General features: G+C 46.4%; 1 protein-coding gene across 2 annotated transcripts in view; it reads right to left on the reverse strand.

Annotated features, from left to right (window-relative positions):
• The window catches only part of PHC2 (polyhomeotic homolog 2), a 646,847-nt gene that overhangs the window by 337,168 nt on the left and 288,933 nt on the right, over positions 1–20,746 (reverse strand). The gene's annotated exons all lie outside the window — the stretch shown is intronic.

Genomic DNA, 20,746 nt, shown 5'->3' on the forward strand with positions numbered 1-20,746 from the left:
AAAATAAATACAATGTTCCCCGCATGTGATGGCCATGGAATCCTGCACCCTTAGTTTGTTATACTCCACCACCGCTGCAGCTTTTTTCAAAAACTTGAATATAGGGGTTGTATAGAGTTTGTGCTCAGGGAACTCTGCTGTACTGTCAAACACTGTAACCTTGTCAACATCTATAAACATGGCTGCCCAATGTGTCCCAGCCTGGTCATGCGGGTCTGTGTTAAAGACTAGGGTGCATGGTCTTTCTGCCCTTATGTCGCCTGGTAACCCATCGCTAGGGAAAACACCCAAAAAGTATTTCCTAGCGTATTTATGTCTGCTTAAGAAGTCACGTATCTGCACCGTATCCATTTCACAAATGTTTTTAAAGATAGTCAAACAAAATCTGCCTTGCATGGTTGATCTGAATGATGCTGTCGAATACAGAGAATACGACCATGTTCACATTCGTCGCCAGTGGAGCTGCGAATCGTATTTCAGCTTTTAGATTCCCATTTTTGACCAGGTTGTAGTGATCGCCATCTTCCATGTCCGGTGTCAGGTCGAATGCGAACAACGTGTATCCACGGCCATAGCCTTCTCTTGACACCGCTACACCGCAGTCCCTTTGATGCTTGCCTGTTATCGAAACCAGTCCCTGATATTCCCTGATGTAATGCCCTGCTGCAAAACTGGGGGTGTAGGGTTTTGCAGGAATCACATTGCCCTCGTGGACCAGCGCCGCGTAGTTGATGTTGTAGTGTTTAAAATTGAAGGGGTTTGAGGCATAGGTGCCACTAAAAGCTGTATTGTCCACAAACCCTATGATGATGAGCTTTGGTAGCTGTCCCAGAAATAGATTCTGCTGTTGTGTTAAGCGGGTACCTGCAGGGATGCTGAATACCTTCAGAGCTACTCTTTCCACAGCGTACTTGGCGTTGGATATTTGCAAAGCTTCGGCGTGCGCTAGCCTGACGCTCGGGGACACTTTCACTCTCTTTACAAACAGGCTCGCGGACAGTATGTTCAGCTTGTACTGTTCCGCATCCCCGTTGATGAGGCAGAATGAGTCCTTGTTACGATTGAGCTTGATCTTAAGATCAATTCCGTTGATGAGCAGTTTATCTTGGAAGAAGAGGTCCGAATGTATGCGCCCCAGGAGGTCAAAGGTACGGCTGGCTGTAGCATGCCCCGCTCTTTTTATAAAGCCCTTATTATCACCATCCAGAGCTGTGCTTTCAAACTGTCCGTGTGTATCCCTGTGAAAGAGACCCGCTGAAAGTTGTGTGTCAAGGGCATCGCTACTGTAATTTAGAATACTCTCTATGTAGGCTCTGTAGGCGTACATGTTATCGTTCTGGGTGATGAGTCGGTCGCCCAGGGTGATGTCCACTTGATTAAACATGGTAGCTACAGGGTAAGCGATTGGTGCCACCTTAGAACCGTCGTCAATGTCGGTCCCATCCGCTTTTACGATTTTACACATAAGATGCAGCAGAGTGTTGTTGAGATCCAAATACATATCCGTGGCCCCGGACACATAAAACTCTATAGGTGCCAACGGTGTCAATGCTGCTAAAGGCGACACCTCCATGAAGAAGCTGTTTTCGATGCTTGTCTGTGTGGGCTTTAGACTAAACAAGTCCAACTCGGATTTGGCGCACTCTCCAGATCCACAATGTACGAAGGCCATGGCTGTGCTTACAAGGCTTTAAAAAATATTTACTTTAGAGCCGGTTCGCTTCTTTGCAGCTCTCTTCCGTCTTGGAGCTCTTCTTTTCTGAGGACGTTTTGAAGCGGTCCTCCTTTTTTTATAGGGGGCTGGGGGACCCCGGCGTCTGGAAACACCCCGTTTCCTTTTGACACTAGCGCGTGGCTTATACATCAAACCAGCTCCTTCTTGAGGCTGCTTGTTCATGCGCTCTGCAACCGCCGAGGTAACAGACCCCACCACCTCCTGGGCAATGTTCGAGGCAGCCGCCTTAACATGAGGTTTTGCAATTTCATAGCCTCTTCTCAGGAAAGGCATAGCTCTTCTAAACAGACTCCTAAAGAATCCTCCTAATCCAGCCCCGTACATAACGGGTGAACCTTGAAAGTACGGTGGTCCTCCATAACCGGCTTGACTTCTGTAATAGTCTCTGTACATAGACGGATCTCCGTAGGTTTTCATAACCACCATGATAGCTGCCTAATACCCTCTGTCGTGTCTAGGCCTTAAATGAAGCTTGACAATAACTTTCCCGTATTTAAAGGCCACCGGCTCAGACTGATCATCGTAGATCATAATTGAAATAGTGTCAAAATGGTTTTTAGAAACTGCGACGTAGTCGGGTTTGTTAAATTGTATGTTGACCATGGTATTATTATCACCCTGTACATGCACCCACCTTAACAATGGCGAGTAACTATCACCTATCCTCTGAGACTCTACAATATCGCTGTACACGTAGAGCGTGTAGAACCCCCCATTAATATCGGGGCACGTTTGATCTTGTTCCACGGGGCTTTTCACATGTTGTACTGTCCCTAAAATCCTTTTTAATTTACCTGAGCAGTTAAACAGGGTGTTTCGATTTATGGATTTAAGAAACACCTTCCTTCTCACATTATCTAGGGCCAGATGAATATTCGGATGTGGTTCTATAGCGGCTATGGATTTGTTGATGGCTTCGATAATGCTTGTAATGTTTGGGTAGTAGCCGGGCGGGAAGGATGTGTGTATGCCCATGGGGTCCTGCTCCCTCTTGATGTGAAACTTGGCTTCGGCCGCTGTAAATGTATTCCATGTTCTAGGGTATTGTATTTCTGTTAGGGCAACCTCCCAGTCCCCCTTCAGGTCCACAGCCTTAGCCAATTTGACGGTGTAATTAGAAATCTGATTGCTGGGGAACATGTCCTTAGAAGCGTTGGATGGTAAGGTTATATAAAAGGGTGTAGTCTCCATCGTAGCAGCGGCTTTTAGCTCACACACCCTTCAGGGAGCTGGCCAACACCCAACTGTTAAATTTCTCAGGCCAGCCGCGCCATTTGACATATGCCTGGCTCTTAGCACCTGTACCTTGCCTTTTCAGAACCTTTTCAACCCTATACACACGGTTTGGATCATTGGGCACCTTTTGTAACTCTTCCTTGTAAAAGGATCCCGACACCGTTTCCCCATCGTAGTCCTTTAACCTGTAAATATACAGCCCTTCCTTAAGCTCCACACTTTCCACTATAAATATTTCATCACTAAAGGTCTGTTGGTAACCCTTTGTGAAGACTCCTTTCAGTTTTGAAATCCTAACGTGATCACCATTTTTAAATATAGACTTCTTCACCTTTGTCCCAAAGTTAGGACCATACAAGTTTCTCCAAGCAGTTAACGAATTACTAGATGTTACCTCTTCAGGTGCCATTTTGATGGTCCTATGATAACTGGCATTATATACAGCTAAAAAAGCCTGTAGAACATCCACGTATCTGTACGTATTGTTGGCCGTAAAATACCGCCACATCTTAGACTTTAAAGTTCTGTTAAACCTTTCTACAACCGCTGCTTTTACCTCGGTGTGTGTTACAAAATGTTGAACATTGTGCTGCTTTAATAATTTCTGAAATGACTTGTTTAAGAATTCTTTTCCTGCGTCTGTTTGTAGTTTTTGAGGAATACGTCCCTTATCGAAGATGGCTTTAAAAGCGGCCGTGACGCTAGCTCCACTTTTATCACGCAGCGCCTCTGCGTACGCGTATTTGGACAACACATCTATGACTGTTAATATATAACAGGCGCCGTCGTTATGTTTTGCAGTATCTTGAAGGCTGATTATGTCCGCCTGCCACTGATAATCTATACACGCATTAACGATTGTAGGACGCCTCTTAAAGCGTCTTCTGGCTGGTTTATGTAGTGAATACGCCTCCTCTCCTGATAACCATGTCTTCACAGCTTCTCTGCTTACCGACTTCTTTTCAGCCACAGCCCTTCTATATAGAGCGGCGCCGCTTCCAAAGCTGCCAACCCCTCTTGTATCATAATAAAGTTTTCTTAACAGGCCTTCCGACATGTTAGCAGTCATTAGAGTACAGGAAATGAAAGACGCTTGTTTTGTGTAAGAACATTTTATTAAAAATAATGAGTATTACCAAATCACAAAACAAAAAGGGGTTTCATATCTTTTCACAGTATGCGTAGTAAGTACGGTTTAACACATATACTTTTTTGGGTGTAACATTCTACTACTTTACTTTTAAATACACGCTAGCACTTAGCAATACATCAGGACTTATCTATTATAAAATAGCCTTTGTGGTGCGATGGCCACTACTTTTCTGCTTTTTAGATACACATTACACATGCGCCTTTCTATAAGTCTTTCTATCATTTTTCTGTCACAGCACGCACAGGCGTTTGGCATGCCTCTTAGTTTTGCGCAGGGGTCGTTGGCATAGCGTATCTCCTTTACTGTCGCCATCAAGATCTTCAACATGTTAGGGTGGACAAAATTATTTTCATCACTCAGGCCGTGCACCACCCTTAGCAGCTTATACATCTTGTACGGATCAAGCAAACTACATATGTGCCGTATCATTCGGTCTCTGTATGATTCGGCTAGACACTCGTGCGCCTCCTGTTGAGGGTCCCTAATACGGTGGCCGAAACACATGTTGTAATAGTCCCGTTTGACACACGCGCGTACAACTATAGCTGCGAAACCTTTGACACCAGCTATAGTGTCTCTGGGGAACCACGCCGTTGCTTTTACAAACTCATCGTTCTTAGAACCATCTTCACATTCCATGGGCAGCGGCGAACTCGGCTTTGTGGAACTTCCAGTCTGGTTTGCACAGCATATACAGGACAGATTCAAGCTGCGACCTTTTGCAGTCTGCCCCTGGGCCTCAGTTCTTTTCGGTGTTTCATCCTAGGTTCAAAAGACAAATATTGACACCCCGTTAGCGGTAGAAAGACAACAAACTTTCAAGTAAAGGGTCTACGCCTAACATTTTTTTTTACTTACCCACACACTTTCACCACCCTCTGCAGCGCCTCTGAAATCTTGAGAGTCGGTAACATCCATTGGGGACCCTTCATCTTCAACGCTTGTATCAGGCTGTTGCACAACTACCTTCGTAGGACTCATAGCCTTCTGAACATCCATGGTTTCATAGATGTGGGTATTAGGAGGGGGCATAGTTTCATTTTCTTTGTGCATTATGAAGTAAGTGCACCCCACTGGTTCTGCTCTCTAGAGGGTCACAAACAAAAACGAAATATTAGCGTTCGATAGTTGTAGAAATAAAATACATCCTTATGATAAATGGCTGCTCATAACATTTTAACTCACCCCCACATTTTCACCACCCTCGGCTGCGGCTCTGCCATCTTGAGAGTTGTTAATATCCTGCGATGCCCCATCAGCCGCGGTTCTGACATTTTGAGAGGCGGGAATAACATCCGATGCTCCCTCAGCTTCCACGTTTGCATCAAGTTTTTGAACAGGGACATTCTCAGGAAAAAGACTCTCGCGAAAACCCACGTCTTCATAGACGGGTGTATTAGGCGGAACTATGGTGTCCTCCGCATCCTCCGACTCCAAGAGCATGCTTTGCTCAACCGTCAAGTCGCCACTCGAACCCTCGCTAGAGCCGCTGCTGCTATCGCTCTTAATCGGGGACAGCGGACACCGCCAATCCTTGAAACCAGGGGCGCCAAAGCGCTTAGCAAACCCACAGCCATAAGCAGTAACGTCGCAACCCATATCCTTAGGTTCTTCTGATTGAGCATTCTCGTCCATTACCAAAGGGCTTATGGTTCTGTAATAGCTAATGAAGGGGGTCTGTGAGCCACCAACCCCGTGTTTTCTCGCAAATGGGTTGTAGCTCTTCTTTTCGGCCATGGCGCTCCTTCACGTAGTCCAGCGGTTGCTTGCTTGCTATATCAGGCTCCTGACACCGGCTTATATGTATTCTGACGGCTCCGCCACGCCTATGTCTCCAAAACAAAACTACACACCCCCCTATGACTCAGCCGCCCCCCTTTTAAGGCCCGGCCCTGTTAAATTTAAGGCCAGGGTTTCCAGCCAGAGCAGTCAAATTTCCGGCCAGGAGTTTAAGACTAGGCCTGTCATAATTAAGATGCAGCCTGTTACTTCTTGGGAATATCCCTACATGTCACCCCCCTTTTAAGGCCAGGCCTGTTCAAGGCCAACAGCCTGCGCCCAGGCCCTGTTAAATTTAAGGCCAGGGTTTCCAGCCAGAGCTGTCAAATTTCCGGCCAGGAGTTTAAGACTAGGCCTGTCATAATTAAGACTAGACCCATCACTTTTTAAGGCCAGGATTCCAGGCCGGAGCTGTCAAAATTAAGGCCAGAGTTGAAGTGAAGGTATCACTATATACTACTGAGCAGCTCTCAGTCAGCTCGAGCCCAACAGTCGATGGTGATGTCCCAGAACACTCTGCAACTCTGAGTGGCTCTAGAAGGTTCCCTAGATGAAAGTATATGAATCACTCACACAGACAAACCCACTCAAAATGTAAACTCCAGAAATGCAATTCATGTCTGTGATGTGAGAAGCATACAGCCTATAGTAAAATAAGGCAAAGAACAACTGCATCCGACCTTCCACGCCTGCCAAGCAGTTCTCAGAACAGAGTGCATGACCAACGTTTTTTTTACTCATGAACAGTATTATCATTCATACAATCTTGCTTTACTGCCACTAAATATTTGTCAGTTGGCGATTCATACCACTTGTCTGGCTTTTCCTTAAGTAGCTTTGTTAGCTCTTGAACTCGAGAGAGAACGGTTTATGAATTGTCTTAGTATTTTTCACTTTGCAAAGTATAATGAGAACTATTTCATTCACTGTAGAGAACAGCATGTTATTAGACCCTTCAATAAAATCCCAAGGATTCTTAGTCATGAACTTAAAATCTATACTTTGCTTCGGTGTAGATATGATATCTGATTTCCTAGAAACACCAAGACAAGTGGAAATATAGTAGTGTGTGATATTGCCAATGGAATGAACAAACTTTATATTATGTGGACTAATATTTCGAGTAAGAAGCCAATCGAGGGTGCGTCCATCTAAAATTAATTGTTGGGACTGCAAATGCTTAACAGCTTCCATACATTTCCCATGTTCATACCCTGAACTGTCCTGTGCCACTAACATTCCAATTAAAAGAAGTAAGTAGTAGGCCAAGACAGCTGTTTCAAATGATGGGGGTCCCCCAGATTGCCCATACATTGCAACAAAAATAATAGATTCCATTGGATTGGTTGCCCTTTAACAACCATATTCTTAAATGACCCATAGAAGGTGAGACCTACTGATGAATTCTTAATCACTCTTCCAATTACAGCCAATCCTCCACCGCCATTCGCCTGTCCCTCACTTCTCAATAAAGAACTGTGGTTCAGAATAGGAATCTCAAGTGAAGGGGCTAGAATCATTATCCAGCCATGTTTATGCCTTTACCTTAAGTCAATGACAGGGAATAAAAATAGCTACCACATAGTCATGTCTTTTATGGCCAGAGGCCATCAGATAAACTACAATAAAGATACAAAAGGGGGTGGTGATGGACGGAGCATCTGAACCAATCAAACACTCACACCCAGTCAAAAGATCTGGGTTTGATCCATCACCGTTCTTTAGCCCAGCAAGCCGGGCTGAAGACGGCTGGAATGCCAGAAACCGGTCCTCGGAAGCTTGTTTCCGGTCCAGGGAAGGCATGGCTTGGCAGTTGGGCTGGACAGTTCCCATGAGGCACAGAGTCAGACTGATTTGCATATAGCCATGTCTGAACTGGGGTTGCAGAGTGGGCTAAAGAACGGTGAAGGGTCAAACCCAGATCTTTTGACTGGGTGTGAGTGTTTGATTGGTTCAGATGCTCCGTCCATCACCACCCCCTTTTGTACTACAATAAAGATAGCCACTACCCCTAGGTTCCGGATCAGAAATGTGCATTTAGTCAATCTTGCTTAATGTTCCTTAGCATCACCTTAATGCCAGGGTCAATAAATGTGTTCTGAGGACAAAACCTGATCAGTTGCCTTTGTATTCCACTTTGATATATAATGAGACTTAATTCTTTTCATATTCCACATCTTTTTGCACATGAACTCCCTTCCAGTTGGAACCAAATAGCTTACAACTTCCCAAGTTCCTAGGAGAACGGCATCTTCTTTTGCCGGATTCATTTAAATTACATCCAGGTCTAGTTACACCAACTAAGTATACCCCCCAACGAGCAGAAAGAGATCTCAACATTTATAGAGCGCAAACGTTGAACCCAAAAGGCATTCTGGAGCTAAGATGACAAATAACCTATTGGAGCCACAGGGGTAAGATTACTAACTATCCCATTAACAGAATAAATATGTCCTTGGGGCTTTCCGAAAAGACATAAAAGGACCAATAGATTTAATCCCCAACGGAAGATTATTCCAAAGTAGTGGCCCCAAGCATGACACAGCTCTCCCTCTGCTCTAGGTTTTTGACGTGAGATAGATAAATCTTTAGATTTCAATGGTGGAAAGAAAGGAACAATACGGTTGCAAACCTTCCCACCACAGGCTCACCTTTGAATCGGCAAGAAATACTCATTTAGAAATCTCAGCATTTTCTGGGAATAGCACTAGCTGGGGGAGCCATGTGGACTCGTTCATTTGTTAGCCACTCGTCAGCAATCACTCATGAACGTATGCTTCTTTCGGGTGCGCCACTTTACCCCAGCTGGAACATATTAACTAGTACTTATTAAAGTAAATGACAAAAGGTTAAAAAAGGTCAAAAGAGACACGGAGCTGTGACCCCTTCTCCCCCCAGCCTTTGTACCACAAAGTTAATGCTTCCCTGTTTTTAGACTGCTTCAAACCCCCCACTCCACCCCTATTTGGGCACTGTCAAAAGAAGCCCAACCCGCCATCGATCAAAGTGCCGGGCAGTTCTCTTCCTCTGCCAGGGCAATCCATCACGCCCTGACAAAAAAGTCCGCAGCGTCCCTAAACATTGGCCTTCAGGGTTTCTGTACGTGCAGCCTTCACACAAACAAACACAGGCGCTGCGCAGTTTAGAAACAAACGTGGAATAACAAAATAAATACTGAAGCTGCAGACGTCCACGAATGGGTTGCTGACGCTGCAGTGGGCCACACACATTAACAATCGGATACCATTTTGCGACAAACGTGGCCAGGCTTCTGAAGCTCACAAATTCTTCACAATTTCTATTTCCTTCAATTGAGTTGTTTGCTTTCATCCGAACTTAATATTCCTAAACTACGTGCTACAGGTTGACGCCTAACTTGGCAAATGACTGGAACTCTGAAACAGTACATCTCGCCCCTACTATCAAATGGACCGACTGCCCGTAGGCCCTAATTTTTCTCAGTGTTCTCCACAGAGGAGGGGGCAATTGTGGCCCACATGGGAGTCCACAAATTTCCTAACAAAATTGTTTTCAAAGTCAGGGAATCGTTTTGGCCCATTTGATATGCAAAATTGTTTTATTATGTAAATCTGCAAACTATGCAGAAATTATAGATTATGTGGCATTTTTTTTATTTTTCCCACGGGGAAAAACACACATTCATAAAAAAAAAAAGAAATGCCACATAATGTTTGCCTAGGTAATATTATGTGTTACAATCACTAAATAAGTAATACTGTCAAAAAAGTGCAGCACTGTGTTGCATAATTTGGGTTTTCTTGCCACATAATTTAGTCCACCTTGTTGCATAATTTGGTGCTCTTCTGGCCACATAATTCCAGTGACCCTGGTGATAGTTCTGTGAGTTTTTACAAGGAGCTCGCCTGCGCGCAAAGTTGCAGGGGCTAGTAACGAATAGTTTTCTTACCTGTCGGTGTAGTTTTGCAGCTTCAAGATCTTTCTGGATTCACTATGCTGTGCATTATTCCGCGGTCTTGTGGTTGGGTCCGGATTCGTAGTCTTTTCTTTGGTTTTTTTTTTTTTTTTTTTTTTTTGTAGCCCAGGTGGGCGTCGGCGTCACACCCCCTTGGGTGTATTTCCGGTGACGTCGGCATGCTTCCTGCGGAAGCTCCCACTCCTGGGCGCCATCTTCGGGTTCTTTTTTTTCCGTGTTTCTTTCTTTTCCGAAGTAATGGCAATGTTCTATTTAGGTGATATTTTACCGCTTGTACTTTAAAAGTCCTTTTTTTTTTTTTAACCACCTCTTCTCTCTCCAGCCTCATCTTTCTGGCGGAGGTGGGTGGGTTCGCTAGTGAATCCAGAAAGATCTTCAAGCTGCAAAACTACACCGACAGGTAAGAAAACTATTCGTTTTGCAGCGTGAATCTTTCTGGATTCACTATGCTGTGCATAGATTTTGTAGCGGTTTCTCATCTCTGTGGCGGCTGGGTGGAAGATGAGAGTTGGTTATTGAATATGTGCTGGAGCACCTTCTGTCCGACTTGTGCTTCCTTGTTCATCTGTATATCCACACAGTAGTGCTTCGTGAACGTGTGCACCGAAGCCCATGTTGCCGCCAGGCATATGTCTTGTATAGGTGTGTTAGCCAGGAAGGCTATTGTAGCGCCCTTTTTCCTAGTGGAGTGGGCACGTGTCCCCTCTGCCAGCTCTTGTCCAGCACGCTCGTGGCAGAGTTGAATTGTCTGTGCGATCCATCGTGCAATCGTCTTTTTGGTTAGTGCTTTTCCCATGAAACTGTTGGCGAATGACACAAAGAACTGTTTAGTTTTCCTGTGTCCCTTCGTCCTCTCAATGTAGTGCATGACTGCCCTTCTGGCGTCCAGGGTGTGCAGAGCTCGCTCTGCACTAGTTGTTGGTTTTTGGAAAAAACTCTGTATCTGTATAGATTGGTTCATGTGGAATTTGGACACCACCTTCGGCATGAATTGTGGGTCAGTCCTCATCACAACCCTATCATTGTGAATTTGTATGTAGGGTTCTTGTAGCGTTAGCGCCTGAAGCTCGCTTACTCTGCGTAAGGACGTTATTGCAACCAGGAAAGCTGTTTTCATAGTTAGCATCTTTAGGGAGGCCTTGTGAAGTGGTTCAAAGGGCTCTTTCATGAGTTCCGTTAGGACTATGTTCAAGTTCCATGCGGGTGGCGGCACCCGCTTGGGTGGTGCGATCCTTTTCGCCCCCTCTAGGAATCTCTTCACCACCTGTGATGTGAAGAAACTCCTGCACGTTTCTCCCCTTGTGTAGGCGACTATCGCTGCCAAGTGAACTCTTAACGAGGATGAGCTAAGGTTCTTCTCCAGCAAGTGTGTTAGGTACTTTAGCACTGTGGAGTTTTTCTTCATTTTATTGTGAAGTCTTTCTTTTCTGCACCACATTGTGAATCTTTTCCATTTCGCAACGTAGCACTTCCGAGTGCTGGGCCGTCGTGCCTCCCGAAGGACCCTCAGGGTACTTTCTGGCAATCTCAAATGTGCGAACTCTATGTCCTTAGGAGCCACGCTACTAGGCTCAGGCTCTCTGGCTCTGGGTGTAGTACCTCTCCGTCCTGCATGGAGAGTAGGTCTTCCCTCTTGCTGAATCTGTGGGGTGCACACTGTGTCATCTCCATGATCTGCGAGTACCATGTCTGTCTCGCCCACTGTGGCGCGACCAGTATCAGCGTCATGTTGCTCGCTCTGCACTTGCTCAGCACTCTGTGCATCAGTGGTATCGGGGGGAAAGGCGTAAGCAAATGTCCCTGACCAATCTATCCATAGGGCATTCCCCAGTGACCTCTCCTCGGGCTGTCTGGGTGCGAAGTTTTGGCATTTTGCATTCTGGCGTGTGGCAAACAAGTCCACCAATGGTGTCCCCCATCTGTCGAACAGCTGCCTTGTCTCCTGAGCATTGAGCTCCCACTCGTGGGATGCCGATGTCTGTCTGCTGAGCCGATCTGCTTGTATGTTGTCCTTCCCTGGTAGGTGTATGGCTAGCAGGTCTATTTTGAGAGGGATGGCCCATCTCCATATCTCCTGCGCCAGTGTTGAAAGTGGGGCTGACTGTGTGCCCCCCTGCTTGTTGATGTAGAACATCGCAGTGGTGTTGTCTGTTTGTAGCAACACCTTGTGTTTGTACAGTCTTGTTTGAAAAGCTTTCAGTGCAAGGAAGATTGTTTTCAATTCTAGGTAATTGATGTGCTTTGTCGCATCTGTTGGCGTCCACAGTCCCCTCACCTTGAGCTCCTCCATGTGAGCGCCCCATCCCTTCAGGGATGCGTCTGTGGTGATGGTCACTGTTGGCGTTGGGGGCGTTAGAGGCTTTCCCCTTGTTATGTTCTCCATGGTCCACCATGCCATCTCCTTCTGCACTTCGTGCCTTACAACCACTAGATCCTCCCAACTGCCTGTAGCTTGTGACCATTGCTCCTGTAGCCATTCTTGAATGGGTCTCATGTGGAGTCGTACATTTGGTACCAGGTGGATGCATGATGCCATCATGCCCATGATCTTGCTCGCAGTCCTCACTGTCCGAGCTTGTCCCTTCCGATAGAGGCGAGTCTCCTTCACCAGCGCCCTCGCCCTCTTCTCGCTGGGGAACACCCTGCCCTGTAAGGTGTTGATCTGTGCTCCCAGGAAGATCTTCACTTGTTCCGGCTCCATTGATGATTTCTTCCAATGGATGGAGAACCCCAGGCTTATGAGCGTGCTCGTCACTGTATGTGCGTGCTGCTTGCATTTCTGGTATGAGTTTGCTTTCACCAGCCAGTCGTCCAGGTAAGGGTATACGTGTATTCCTTGCCTTCGTAGGTGTGCTGCGACTGCTGCGAGGCACTTTGTGAATACCCTCGGTGCTGATTTTAGCCCGAAGGCTAGTGTCGTGAACTGGTAGTGGCTTTCTCCGATGGTGAACCTGAGCATATACTTGTGCTTCCTGTTCATTGGATGTGCAGGTAGGCGTCCTTGAGGTCTATCGTGACCATGAAGTCCCCGATCTGAAATTGCGTGAGCACCTCTTGCAGGGAGGTCATTTTGAATTTTTGCGTTCTTATGAATTTGTTCAGGAACCTTAAGTCCAGAATGGGTCTCATTGTCTCGTCTACTTTTGGCACCAGGAAGTACGTTGAGTATATTCCTGTGTTTCTTTCCTTGAAGGGTACCCGTTCTATGGCCTGCTTCCGCAGGAGTTCCTTTGCCTCTTCCTGAAGACACTCTAGCTGCTTGCCTGCTAGTGGTTTTCTTTTTGGTTTTCTGCTTGTTGGCCTCTCCTCCAACTCTATGCAGTATCCGAATTGGATGATGTTGAGGATCCATTTGTCTGATGTGATTCCTCTCCATTCCTGGAGGTAAAATCTTAATCTTCCTCCCACTGGTGTCATGTGGTCGTAGGTGTCTAGTTTGTCCTGACCCCTCTGTACGTGCTGCCCCCTGGGATCTTGTCTGTGGGCGGGCACACAGAGTTTTTTTAAGTCACTTAGAGGCGGGCTGCTGTCCCCCTCTTCTATTCTGTCCACGTCCATTTCTCCCTCGAAAGGACTGGCCTCTTGGTTGGTACTGCCAGGACTGCTTCTGCTGAGCCTGCTGAGTCTGCGAGTCTGCCTGGTGCGCTTGTTGGAAAGCCTGGTGTGATGTACCTGGCTGGTTTCCACCTCTCCCGCCGGGCCTCCGTGATGGGGTGCCCCTTTTGTTGCCTCTGAACTGCAATGCTCCCATGGACCTTGCTGTTTCGTTATCTTTTTTCAGTTGGCTGAGCTTCTCATCAACTGTTGTTCCGAAAAGCGTGTCGCCGTTGAACGGTGTGTTCAGGATGCTGTGTTGTACCTCCAGTTTGAAACCTGAGTTCCTGAGCCAGGCGTGTCTCCTTTCAGTGACACCCATCATCATGAGCCTGCTGGCGGTGTCTGCCCCATCTAGGGGCGTCTTAAGGCAAGAATTTGCCGCGTTCTTCCCTTCTTCAACCAGTTTTTCGGCCTTCTGCCTGGCATCCTGGGGCAGGTCCTTCACCAACTGTCCCAGCTCCTCCATGATCTGGTACATGTGCCTGTTTATCAGGGCGTTGGAATTAGCCATGCGCCAGTGGGTCACGGCATTCCGTTCGATCCTTCTGCCCACCAGATCCATCCTCTTGCTCTCCCTATCCGGTGGTGGACCAGAGGTAGTGGGTACATTAGCCCTCTTCCTTGCTGTGGCCGTGATAATGGAGTCTGCAGAGACCGTGCCCTGAATGTAGGCTGGGTCTTTTGAGGAATGTTTGTATTTCTTCTCAGTTCTGGGAGTTACTGCCTTGCATGTTGCAGGTTCCCTGAATGCTTCCTTCCCCTGAGCCAAGACGCTGCCGAGCATTGGTAGGTACTGGCTCCTTGTTTGTGTGGGGAGCAATGTCTCTAGAAGGAAGTCTGCTTTCTGCTTCTCTTCGTCGAGCTTGAGTTTGAATGCTGCAGCGGCAGATTTTATCACCGAGTTGTAGGCCCGATGTCGTCCGGCGGTGAGGGCCTCGAAGGGTATGTGTCGAACGCCTCCTCCGGGCTGTCGGTGTCGACATCTAGGTAATCCACCTCCTGTAGGTCAGAGGGGGCCGACTCTGCGTCCGTCCTGCTGTCCTCTTCCTCCCCATAGTTGTAACTATCGTAGGGATTCTCGTACTCTTCCTGGTCGTCGACCACCTCGACCTCCTGGTCTTGTTCCTCGACGACCTCGTCTTCCTCCTCGACCACCTCCACCACGGGTGGCTTGGTCTTGTGAGGGATCGTGAAGGCTTTCATCTTAGCGTCAAAATCTTTCTTCCGCTGCATGATGTTTTCCATTTCGGCCTCAAGGCGCCTTCTCTTCTTTTCCATCTCGGCCGCGTGTTCCGCGTCGGATGGTTCGGCCGTTCTTTTCGGCGGTTGGCTCAGCGCCGTGCCTTTCGGTGCCGAAGTTTTCGACGTCGACGTCGAACCGGATTTTGGGTCTCTGGTCGTCGTCGGTAGTTTAGGGTCCTTCTCCCTCGGTGTCGATCGATCCTTCTAGGGGACGATTTTCGACGTTTTCTGCTGTTCAGCAGCTCTCGGCGCCGGGGACTCCTTCTCAGAGGATCCGCTGGGCCTGTGAGTACTCGCGGACGCCACTTTTTTTGGCGTCGGCGCTTTCGGGGTCTTGCCCTCGATTCTTCGAGACTCAGAGTCTCTCGGGTTCTTGGGGGCCGGAGAGTCTCCTACCTTATCAGAAGTCTTCGTGTAATCGGTCTCTATGACCGTGTAGCTGTCGTCTTCGGCGGCAGCGTTGTCTTCTTCCTAGGAGGACATCCCCAGCTCGTAGAGGGATGGAGTCGGGGCCTTCCCCTGCAGGGCGTCGTGCGCTACCCTCTGCCTCTCTCTCACACGAAGGGTCTTCGGGGCGAAGGCGGAGCAGGCGTTGCAGTCCCCGCTTTCGTGATTCACCGGTAGACAAAGGTTGCATACCGGGTGCTGGTCCTTCTGCCCGTACTTGTGGTGGCAGTTACGGCAGAACTTGAACGGCGTGTTGTCCATCATCGAGCGTCCAGGGCCTCCCTGGTCGCGTGTTCGTCGACGGTCGTCGAGGATCTCGATGAAAAACGCCTTCTGCTTCGCTGATTGTTCGTTGATGAAGTCCCCTGGAGTCTTCAGATGACTTTTCTTTGTGTTTTCTGTATTTTCTTTCTTCTTTCTCCAAAAATGTCTGGAGCCCAAACGGGAACGATCCAGACCCGACCGCGGAAAAAAAGAATCTGAAGATGGCGCCCAGGAGTGGGAGCTTCCGCAGGAAGCATGCCGACGTCACCGGAAATACACCCAAGGGGGTGTGACGCCGACGCCCACCTGGGCTACAAAAAAAAAAAAAAGACTACGAATCCGGACCCAACCACAAGACCGCGGAATAATGCACAGCATAGTGAATCCAGAAAGATTCACGCTGCAAAACTGAATGTGTGCTTTTTAACAACAAATGTAGACTTTTGGTTTCAGCAATGTCTTGGAGAACCTGCAGATTAAGGAAAACAGATAAGTAATTTTGTGTTTATTTACTTGTGCACACATCTCACACGCACACAACCACCGACTGATTTAGAACAATACTTCTGCCTTCTACATAGGATGGTGTTTAAGAAGGACAGTTTTAGCCAGTAGAAGGGATGGCGTCTCAGTGGAATACTGCTGCCCGGCCCTAACCCAGGTTATTGAGGACAGCTCTGAGGCAGGATCAGAAACTGACACAGTAGATACTCCCCTGCTCATCTAGTTTTCTAAACGGTTCATGTTTGCCTAGGAGCCAGCTGGTCTGAGGTCCAAAATGCATGGCTAACCACTTTGCAAAAAAAAGGGTCAGTTTTGAGTGGGAAAATGTGATGTATACATGTTGCACTTTTGGCTGTTTCCTGTCGCGGGTAATAGGCCTACCTACACAAGTAAGATACCCTTCTTATCTCAAGACTTGGGGGAATGCTGGGTAAAAAGAAGTTTGTGGTTCCCTGCAGATTCCAGAACTTTCCATCACAGAAATGTGAGGAAAAATGTGTTTTAGTCAATGTTTGAGGTTTGCATGGGATTTTGGGTACAACACAATTTGTGAGAGTTACACAAGTCACCCTACCCTGGATTCTCCCAGGTGTCTAGTTTTCAAAGATGTGCAGGTTTGCTAAGTTTCCTTAAGTAACGGCTGAGCTGGGGTCCAAAATTCACATCTGCCCACTTTGCAAAAAAAAGGTACCAATTTTTATCGGGAGACTTAGCGAATGCTGGGTTGAAGGAAGTTTATGGATGAAGCACAGATTCCAGAACTTTCCATCACAGAATTGTAAGGAAAATTTGTTTTTTTAGTTTAAGTTTGAGGTTTGCAAGGGATTCAGGGTAAAAAACCTGCAAGAGCCACACAAGTCACCCCAACTTGGATTTCCTCAGGTGACTGGTTTTCAAAAATGTGCAAATTTGCTTGCTTTCCCTAGGTGCCGGTTGAGTCAGGGCCCAAAATCCATAGCTATCCACCTTGCAAAAAACAGTTCAGGTTTGAGAGGACAAAATGTGATGTAACCATGTTGTGATCGAGGACACTAGGTCTACCCACACAAGGGAGGTACCATATTTATCAGAAGACATGTGGGAGCATGGAATAGTAGAAAAATTGTTATCACCAATTAGATTCGAAGCATTTCTGCCTTCCATATGTAAGACAGTTTGTAGAAAAAAAGACATTTTGAAAAATGCCCTCTAATTCACATGCTAGTTTGGGTACTATGTGTAGTTGGCCTTTGTGTATTACTCACTGACAGCAACACAATAGAGGGACTGGGTATCAGCAGGATGGAGAGGGGAAGCAGTGCCCAGCCCTACTTGCACTTCAAAAACCCTGCTTCAGCTCACATACAAAGAACTTCACACTAGTTTACTGTGCCACCAGACAGACTGGGAGCAGGACAGAGAGGAAGAAAATTTGCATAAAGGGTATCTGGCCTTGAGTCAGCTACACCCTGGAGCTTCGTCTCGCTAGAAATTTTTGACTTCCATAAAAGACTGCGGCCGAACATGGAAATCTTCACTGTGACTTTGTCCAGCAGCTCCCCAGCGATGACGACTCCTGCTCAGACACCACCGCCTGCCTTTCCCTGCTAAACTTTACTCTCTCAGACATTTTTCTAGAAAAAATATTTAAGTCCGAAGATAAGTGGAGACCAGGCCGAATTCACTTTTGAGTATCCAAATGGCACTCTATTGCGGTCAGTCATAACTTTGGCCCACCAGGTCATGCTGTCTTTGATGGACCATGCCATGATATACCCAGTGGCCCTACCTCGACGATCTGTAACTGCACATGCAGAGGCTTGAGTCCTCATGGGGATTTTCACCCGAGTGGGGTTCCCAGAGGAAGTGGTGTCTGACAGGGGCACCAACTTCATTTCTGCCTACATGAAATCCATGTGGGATGAGTGTAGAGTAACCTACAAGTTCTCCACATCCTAACACCCTCAAACAAATGGGCTTGTTGAAAGATTCAATAAAGCCTTCAAGCGCATGATTATAGGCCTGCCTGAGCTCATGAGGCCGATGTGGGACGTCCTCTTGCCATGGGTGCTCATTGCCTACAGGAAGGTGAGACAGAAAGGAGTTGGGATTAGCCCCTTCAAGCTTCTCTATGGTCACCCTATTAGGAGATCTCTCAGTCTGGAAAACAAGGAGTGGGAAAAAACTCCCAAGAAAACCCTCCAGGATATAGTCAGCTACATGCTGGCCCTCAGGAATCAGACACAAATTCTAGGAAAAGGCTTCAGAAACTCTATAAGCAAGCCAGGAAGTCATTAAGCTCTGGTACGACCAGAAGGCCACTCTGGTAAAATTTCAACCTGGCCAGAAAGTGTGTGTGATGGAGTCTGTGAAGCCCAGGGCCCTTCAAGACAATTGGTCTTTGAGGTGAAAGAGAGGAAGGTGAGATCACCGACTTGTTGGACCTCAAGACCCCCAAAACCCCTTAAGGGTTCTCCATGTCAATAGCCTCAGACCTCGTTATGAGAAATCTAATGTCAGCATGCTGTAGACAGAAGTGAGGGCCTTTCAGGGCCTCACTGGATATTACAAGTTTCTTAGGGGCTATGGCACCACTGTTGTCCCCCTTAACTGAACTAACCTCCTTGCGACACCACTGTTGTCCCCCTTAACTGAACTAACTTCTAAGCAGCAGCCCAAGAAGGTGATCTGGATAGAGGCCTGCCAGAAACCCTTTGACACACTCAAGAGGCCATGTGTACAGCACCTGTACTCAGAGCCCCTGACTTCTCCTATGAATTTATAGTATAGACTGATGCTACAGAGTATGGCACCAAGGGCTGTATTAACACGGTTGAATGAGTTGGGCATATACCTAACTGTAGCCTTAGTAGAAGGTTACGCCCCAGGGAACATAGGTGGAATGCTATTGAGAGGGAAGCGTTTGCTGTGGTCTGAGCACTGAAGAAGCTGAGACTACAGGGACAGAAAAGGCTCCAACCATCTTGAACCTGCAACTGGACCCAGCCTGGTGTCTCTCCATTCCTGGACTCTTCAAAGTGGTGCTATCGGTGCCCATGTAGCCCAAATCCCAAAAGTTCTCTGGAAACCAAGAGGAAACCGGAACCTACCTGCCCGCTGATCCGCCTAAAGTGTATCACAGGTCGGCCTGATTTCACTGCAGCTCCCGTTATGTTCTTCTCCACAGCAGCAAATCCTGTTGAGTGGCTCCTTGTAGAAGGGGTATCCGGCCTTGTGGAGTCCTCATCGGCTACAGCCTGCAGCTTCATCCCACCGGAGATTTTCGACTTCCATAAAGGAGACTATTTCCGAACATAGAAAACGTTACCGCAACTTTGTAGTGGCTCCCAAACGATGACACCTCATCCTCGAACACTGCTGCTACCTCGCCCTGCTGAACTTTACCTTCTCAGACATGCTTCTAGAAAAGGTCTTCTTAGTCCGAAGGTAAGTGGAGAATGGGCCCAATTCATTTTTTGTATCCGAAATGCACTCCATTGCGGTCAGCCATACCTTTTAAATTTGCTCTGGTCTCACTGGTCTAGATGTTTGCGGTTGGCACTTTGATCTTATAGGCACTATTTTACACTTTAATATTTAAAAATCCATAACTCTGGTTCTACTGATTGGATTTTTGTCATTTTGGTGTTCAATAATGAATTATAATGGACACTAATTTTCTAAGATTTTCTTGTGTTGTGTATCCACTTTATTACTGTTAAAGTGTTGCATAAATGTTTCACACATTGCTTCTAAGTTAAGCTTGACTGCTTTTCTGCCAAGCTACCAGCTGGTTGAGCACATGTTTATTTAGTGTCTTTTTGTGGTTCACCCTGGCAAGGTCTGTAGCTGTTGCTTGAGTAGGGTTTCAACCTCCTCAACCAAAAAACAACCAATTTCTCAGTTACATAAATCTTTGTAACAATGCTGCGCCCCATGAAATTGAATGTATCTTGAAAATAGCCCAACATATTGATGGCTTGGCCACCCCAAATGCTTTATGGTGAACATTTAGCGCAATCAATTTTTGAAGAATGTTTTTTATAAAAAGTAATGTCAGAGAAAATAGTTATGGGAGAGCCAGAGTCCTCCATAATTTTAAAAACAATTTCACCATTAAGAACCAACCCTAATGGTGCCTTAAAAGGTTTGAAATCGGTGGCGCCACTCTCGATGTCATCAATTAGCACCAAATTATTAACAACTTCATCTTCCACTTTTTCCACAACATTCATCTTTATGGATACATTGCTCCTATAGGTTTGCCAACCCTCTGTAAATGTACAAACCTTTTACACTTATTGCATCTTTTGCCCACTGAAGATCAATTAGGATTGTTTTCAATGTGTGATTGAGAAACCCATCAAAAACACAAGGACATCTTGTTTTTTTGTGAAGAACAATGTTTCCTCTGTCTGATCCAACGCATTTCACTTTGTCAGAAATTATATCATAACTTAGTTTAATGCCAGCTATAGCTTTAGTAGTCATAGAAGAACGTTCAATGCTTTTAGCGGTGTCTAATACTTCATTCAGTTTAATTTCTAAAACTAATAAATGTTCCAGAACATTTTAAAGACGAATTTGTCGCTCAAGTAACTATCTATGTTTTCACCAAACTCGCATTTACATGCTAAAATATGTACATTGGAAATGTACTCAATACACTCATTAGCAAATTGTTTTCTTTAGGGGAAAAATTGTCTCTCTACAGCATTATGGTTTGTTGTTCAGTATAACGCTTTGCCAGACCCTTAATAGAGTCTGTATAAACATCCCAAAGGATAAATTGCCCAGCAGGAGGATCGATTTCAGGAAAATTATCGAAACTCTCCTGACCAGCACCTCCAAGCAA

This window comes from Lissotriton helveticus, chromosome 5_1, assembly GCF_964261635.1.
Source record: "Lissotriton helveticus chromosome 5_1, aLisHel1.1, whole genome shotgun sequence".
Lineage (NCBI taxonomy): Eukaryota > Metazoa > Chordata > Amphibia > Caudata > Salamandridae > Lissotriton > Lissotriton helveticus.